The following is a 5569-nucleotide window of genomic DNA, read 5'->3' as shown; positions in this document are numbered from 1 at the left end:
GTCTTAGAATAACTATTCCTGAACAATTCACCCACCCCCACTGTTACATTTGTAATTCTGGTTAATATGGTTTCACATATATCTTGCATTGGTGACCTGACTCCATACTTCTGTGGTGAAAGCAAAGCTGAACTTTGCGATCCTGAAAAACGCACCAAAACCTGCGTTATTGACGCAGCTCCTTTCCTGCCAAGAGATCAGGTTTTGCTGCAGAAAAAAAAACGCCTACTGTGAACATAGTCTTATGAGTGCAGGTTTCAGCTTTTGCAGAGCATGAAATCCGCATAGGACGGGAATGCTGCACCAATGTAAAAAAATAAATAAATTAAAATCTGCATTATAAGTTGACCTGTGGTGTAGATCTTCATACCTCAGAACGGCGATTTACGCTGCAGTGCACAGGGTGAAATACGCCGCGGGTGTGCGACAAACCTGCACGTAAGATTTGTGATGTCTGCGGCATACAGAATAGTGGTGGCAGCTGACGTCTGACACTCGGCGGCAGATTGACGCTTAAGCTCTGAAGAATCTAAATAGCAGATGGGTAATTAGAGGTGAACTGCAACAGAGATTTTCTAAATCGGGTCAGACTGGCATCTGCCGGCTCCGCCGCTTCCTTACAGTCTGGGTGTCCAGGATCTGGGCTGCATCTCAATATGATGCACGGGCTGCACCCTACGTACAGGTGGGCGTCTCTGCTCCGCCTGCCGTAGAGGTGTGCCGCGCTTCCATGTAATGAATCTTGGAGTTGTGGATTTTATAACAGGTAGAGAGACACCAGTTTTAGAGTATTGCATGGATGCGAGACAGTTGCGTGTGTCTCTTATATTTGCACATCCTGAGCCCTCTGCTCTGCAAACTGGAGTCCACGAGATGGCGCAATTTAATTTGAATTTTATGCTAATTTCTACTATAAATCATAGGATCAGGGCAGACCACGCTGCTCCTATTAAACCAAGGTGTTTTTATATGTATATATATATATATATATATATATATATATATATATATACTGCTCAAAAAAATAAAGGGAATACTTAAACAACAGAATATAACTCCAAGTAAATCAAACTTCTGTGAAATCAAACTGTCCACTTAGGAAGCAACACTGATTGACAATCAATTACACATGCTATTGTGCAAATGGAATAGACAATAGATGGCAATTATCAAGACACCCTCAATAAAGGAGTGATTCTGCAGGTGGGGACCACAGACCACATCTCAGTACCAATGCTTTCTGGCTGATGTTTTGGTCACTTTTGAATGTTGGTTCTGCTTTCACACTTGTGGTAGCATGAGACGGACTCTACAACCCACAGAAGTTGCTCAGGTAGTGCAGCTCATCCAGGATGGCACATCAATGCGAGCTGTGGCAAGAAGGTTTGCTGTGTCTGTCAGCGTATTGTCCAGAGGCTGGAGGCGCTACCAGTAGACAGGCCAGTACACCAGGAGACGTGGAGGGGGCCGTAGGAGGGCAACAACCCAACAGCAGGACCGCTACCTCCGCCTTTGTGCAAGGAGGAACAGGAGGAGCACTGCCAGAGCCCTGCAAAATGACCTCCAGCAGGCCACAAATGTATATGTGTCTGCACAAACGGTTAGAAACAGACTCCATGAGGGTGGTATGAGGGCCTGACTTCCACAGATGGGGGTTGTGCTCACAGCCCAACACCGTGCAGGACGCTTGGCATTTGCCACAGAACACCAGGATTGGCAAAGTCACCACTGGCGCACTGTGCTCTTCACAGATGAAAGCAGGTTCACACTGATCACATGTGACAGACGTGACAGAGTCTGGAGACGCCGTGGAGAGCGATCTGCTGCCTGCAACATCCTTCAGCATGACCGGTGTGGCAGTGTGTCAGTAATGGTGTGGGGTGGCATTTCTTTGGAGGGCCGCACAGCCCTCCATGTGCTCGCCAGAGGTAGCCTGACTGCCATTAGGTACCGAGATGGGATCCTCAGACCCCTTGTGAGACCATATGCTGGTGCGGTTGGCCCTGGGTTCCTCCTAATGTAGGACAATGCCAGACCTCATGTGGCTGGAGTGTGTCAGCAGTTCCTGCAAGATGAAGGCATTGAAGCTATGGACTGGCCCGCCCGTTCCCCAAACCTGAATCCGATTGAGCACATCTGGGACATCATGTCTCGCTCCATCCACCAACGTCACGTTGCACCACAGACTGTCCAGGAGTTGGCGGATGCTTTAGTCCAGGTCTGGGAGGAGATCCCACAGGAGACCATCTGCAACCTCATCAGGAGCATGCCCAGGCGTTGTAGGGAGGTCATACAGGCACGTGGAGGCCACACACAATACTGAGCCTCATCAGGAGCATGCCCAGGCATTGTAGGGAGGTCATACAGGCACGTGGAGGCCACACACAATACTGAGCCTCATCAGGAGCATGCCCAGGCGTTGTAGGGAGGTCATACAGGCACGTGGAGGCCACACACAATACTCAGCCTCATCAGGAGCATGCCCAGGCGTTGTAGGGAGGTCATACAGGCACGTGGAGGCCACACACAATACTCAGCCTCATCAGGAGCATGCCCAGGCGTTGTAGGGAGGTCATACAGGCACGTGGAGGCCACACACAATACTCAGCCTCATCAGGAGCATGCCCAGGCGTTGTAGGGAGGTCATACAGGCACGTGGAGGCCACACACAATACTCAGCCTCATCAGGAGCATGCCCAGGCGTTGTAGGGAGGTCATACAGGCACGTGGAGGCCACACACAATACTCCGCCTCATCAGGAGCATGCCCAGGCGTTGTAGGGAGGTCATACAGGCACGTGGAGGCCACACACAATACTCAGCCTCATCAGGAGCATGCCCAGGCGTTGTAGGGAGGTCATACAGGCACGTTGAGGCCACACACAATACTGAGACTCATTGTGACTTGTTTTAAGGACATTACATCACAGTTGGATCAGCCTGTAGTGTGTTTTTCCACTTTAATTTTGGGGGTGACTCCAAATCCAGGCCTCCATTGGTTAATAAATGTGATTTCCATTGATGATTTTTGTGTGATTTTGTTGTCAGCACATTCAACTTTGTACAGAACAAAGTATTTAATGAGAATATTTCATTCATTCAGATCTAGGATGGGTTATTTCAGTGTTCCCTTTATTTTTTTGAGCAGTGTATATAGAAATATGAGAGAGATGTAGGCAAAACTTGCATTTTTTGTCTGCAAAACTTGTAATCTATGTTCCTTAGAGGGTTCTTGTATCCCACCTCTTGCATTAGGCCACTGCACAATATTAGCTGCTAGTCTGCGGCCGACCCTGAGTTTTATGACTGGGAGTAAAAGTATAGTCACGATCTACGTGATGCTGATAGTTCGCATCTGGTAGCCACAATCCTCTGCGCTCCTGTCTCTCCCCTTCTATAAAGGGACTGTCAGCACAGAATGACTGGTCAAACCAAGTACAGGCGCTCGGTGCTTCATGGCCGAGCAGCGGTACTTAGTTTGAACAGTCATTCTGTGCTGACAGTCCCTTTAAACCATGTCACTGCTGACACGTGTAGGCTGCCATGTTGTTCTGCTGTTCTTTGTTTTATTATTGATTTCCTGCGGCTTCTCTTAATCCTCTTCTGGATGTCCACAACAAAGACGGGTGTCCAGACTCGTGTATAATTTTTTTTGGCATTGGCCATGAATATTGTTGCATCATTTTAGCTTTATATACATCCTATAACTGTCTGGTTGCTATGGTAACATGAAAGCTGAGCTCTGGTTGCTATGGTAACATGAAAGGTGAGCTCTGGTTGCTATGGTAAAATTAAAGTGCCACTCTGGTTGCTATGGCAAAATAAAAGTTGAGCTCTGGTTGCTATGGTAAAATGAAAGGTGAGCTCTGGTTGCTATGGTAAAATGAAAGAGGATATCTGGTTGCTATGGTAAAATAAAAGGGGAGATCTGGTTGCTATGGTAACATGAAAGCTGAGCTCTGGTTGCTACGATAAAATGAAAGCTGAGCTCTGGTTGCTATGGTAAAATGAAAGGGGATATCTAGTTGTTATGGTAAAATGAAAGGAGAGATCTGGTTGCTATGGTAACATGAAAGGGGAGATCTGGTTGCTATAGTAAAATGAAAGGGGAGCTCTGGTTGTTATGGTAAAATGAAAGGGGAGATCTGGTTCTATGGTAAAATGAAAGGGGATATCTGGTTGCTATGGTAACATGAAATGGGAGATTTGGTTGCTATGGTAACATGAAAGGGGAGATCTGGTTGCTATGGTAAAATGAAAGGGGAGATCTGGTTGCTATGGTAACATGAAAGGAGAGCTCTGGTTGCTATGGTAAAATTAAAACTTTACCCCGGTTTCTATGTGAGCACACCATTTTGGTTTCCAACAGCTCTGATGAATGAGGCCTGATAGGTGTCATCCTGTACAAACTGCACAGTGAGAACAGAGGCCAGTTTTCGTGGCCCGCCTTGCAGACTAGGGCACATTTACTATCTCTGTACATGTTCTGGTTATATTTTCGGCAGCCTGTGCCGTATTCAGCATGTTGGATCCCAGTTCTGGTAAAAGCGACAACTCCCAGCCCTGCCTGTGGGATGCTGGGAGTTGTAGTCTCTGTCCTACTATGACATCACAACTAGGTATTAGCCAGGTGAGCAGCTGTGACATCACAAGTCTTGCAGCTGTTTTATTCCTGTAAGTTACTATGACATCACAGCGTGTCGTTCTCAGTTACACTTCTGTGACATCATAACTCTTCGGCCAGGTGAGCCCCTGTGACATCACTAGGGTTTCCAGTCAGTTAGGTTACTATGACATCATAATTCTTTTAGTCAGGGAGTCAGCTGTGACATCACTAGGGCTGCAGCGAGAAATGTTTCTGTGACATCACAACTATTCAGGTAACCGATGACATCACAATGGGCCCGATTCATTATTACATTTGCGCCGTTTTCATCTTTTCCTTTCGCCTTTTTTTAGGTCACTTTTTTACGTATATATATATATATATATTTTTTTAGTTTGCTGTTTAGGGCATTCAACTGATTCTTCGTTTGCGTCTTTTCAAAAGGTCACAAAATTTCTCAAAAATGTGCTCCAGTCCCGTCCGCCAACCCCCCCCCTGGAGTGATTTTACACACGCCTGTGATTTTGGCACAATTTTTTGTGACATTTTTAGAGGAAAAATTGACTTTTTTTTTTTTTTTTTGCTCTAAAGAGACACAAAACAGGTTAAAAAAAAAAAAAGTACAAAAAAAAATTTAATTATTTCGCGGAAATTCGATAACTTTTTAATTAATTTAGTGCAAGAAAAACCTCAGCAAATAACACAAGAATAAGAAAAGGAAACGCAAATGATGAATCGGACCCAGGTGTTTCTTTTTCGGGAATCTACTATGACAACTCTTCCCGACCTTACTGCACCATTGTGTATCATGTTTCGCCCCTAGCAGACCCCTCTATAGTGAGATATAACTGTCTCAATAGCACGCGGCTCCTATATGGGGTGGGGGGCTAGGTGCCAGTTTTTGGGGTCCAGTTGCCATTGCAGCCCCTTCTGTTGCCCCATCCTCTTGCAGGGTATTGTGTCA

The sequence above is a fragment of the Phyllobates terribilis genome, unplaced genomic scaffold (genome assembly GCF_046119375.1).
Source record: "Phyllobates terribilis strain yellow unplaced genomic scaffold, ASM4611937v1 Scaffold_8__6_contigs__length_399053987, whole genome shotgun sequence".
NCBI lineage: Eukaryota > Metazoa > Chordata > Amphibia > Anura > Dendrobatidae > Phyllobates > Phyllobates terribilis.
This window is presented reverse-complemented; position numbering follows the sequence as displayed.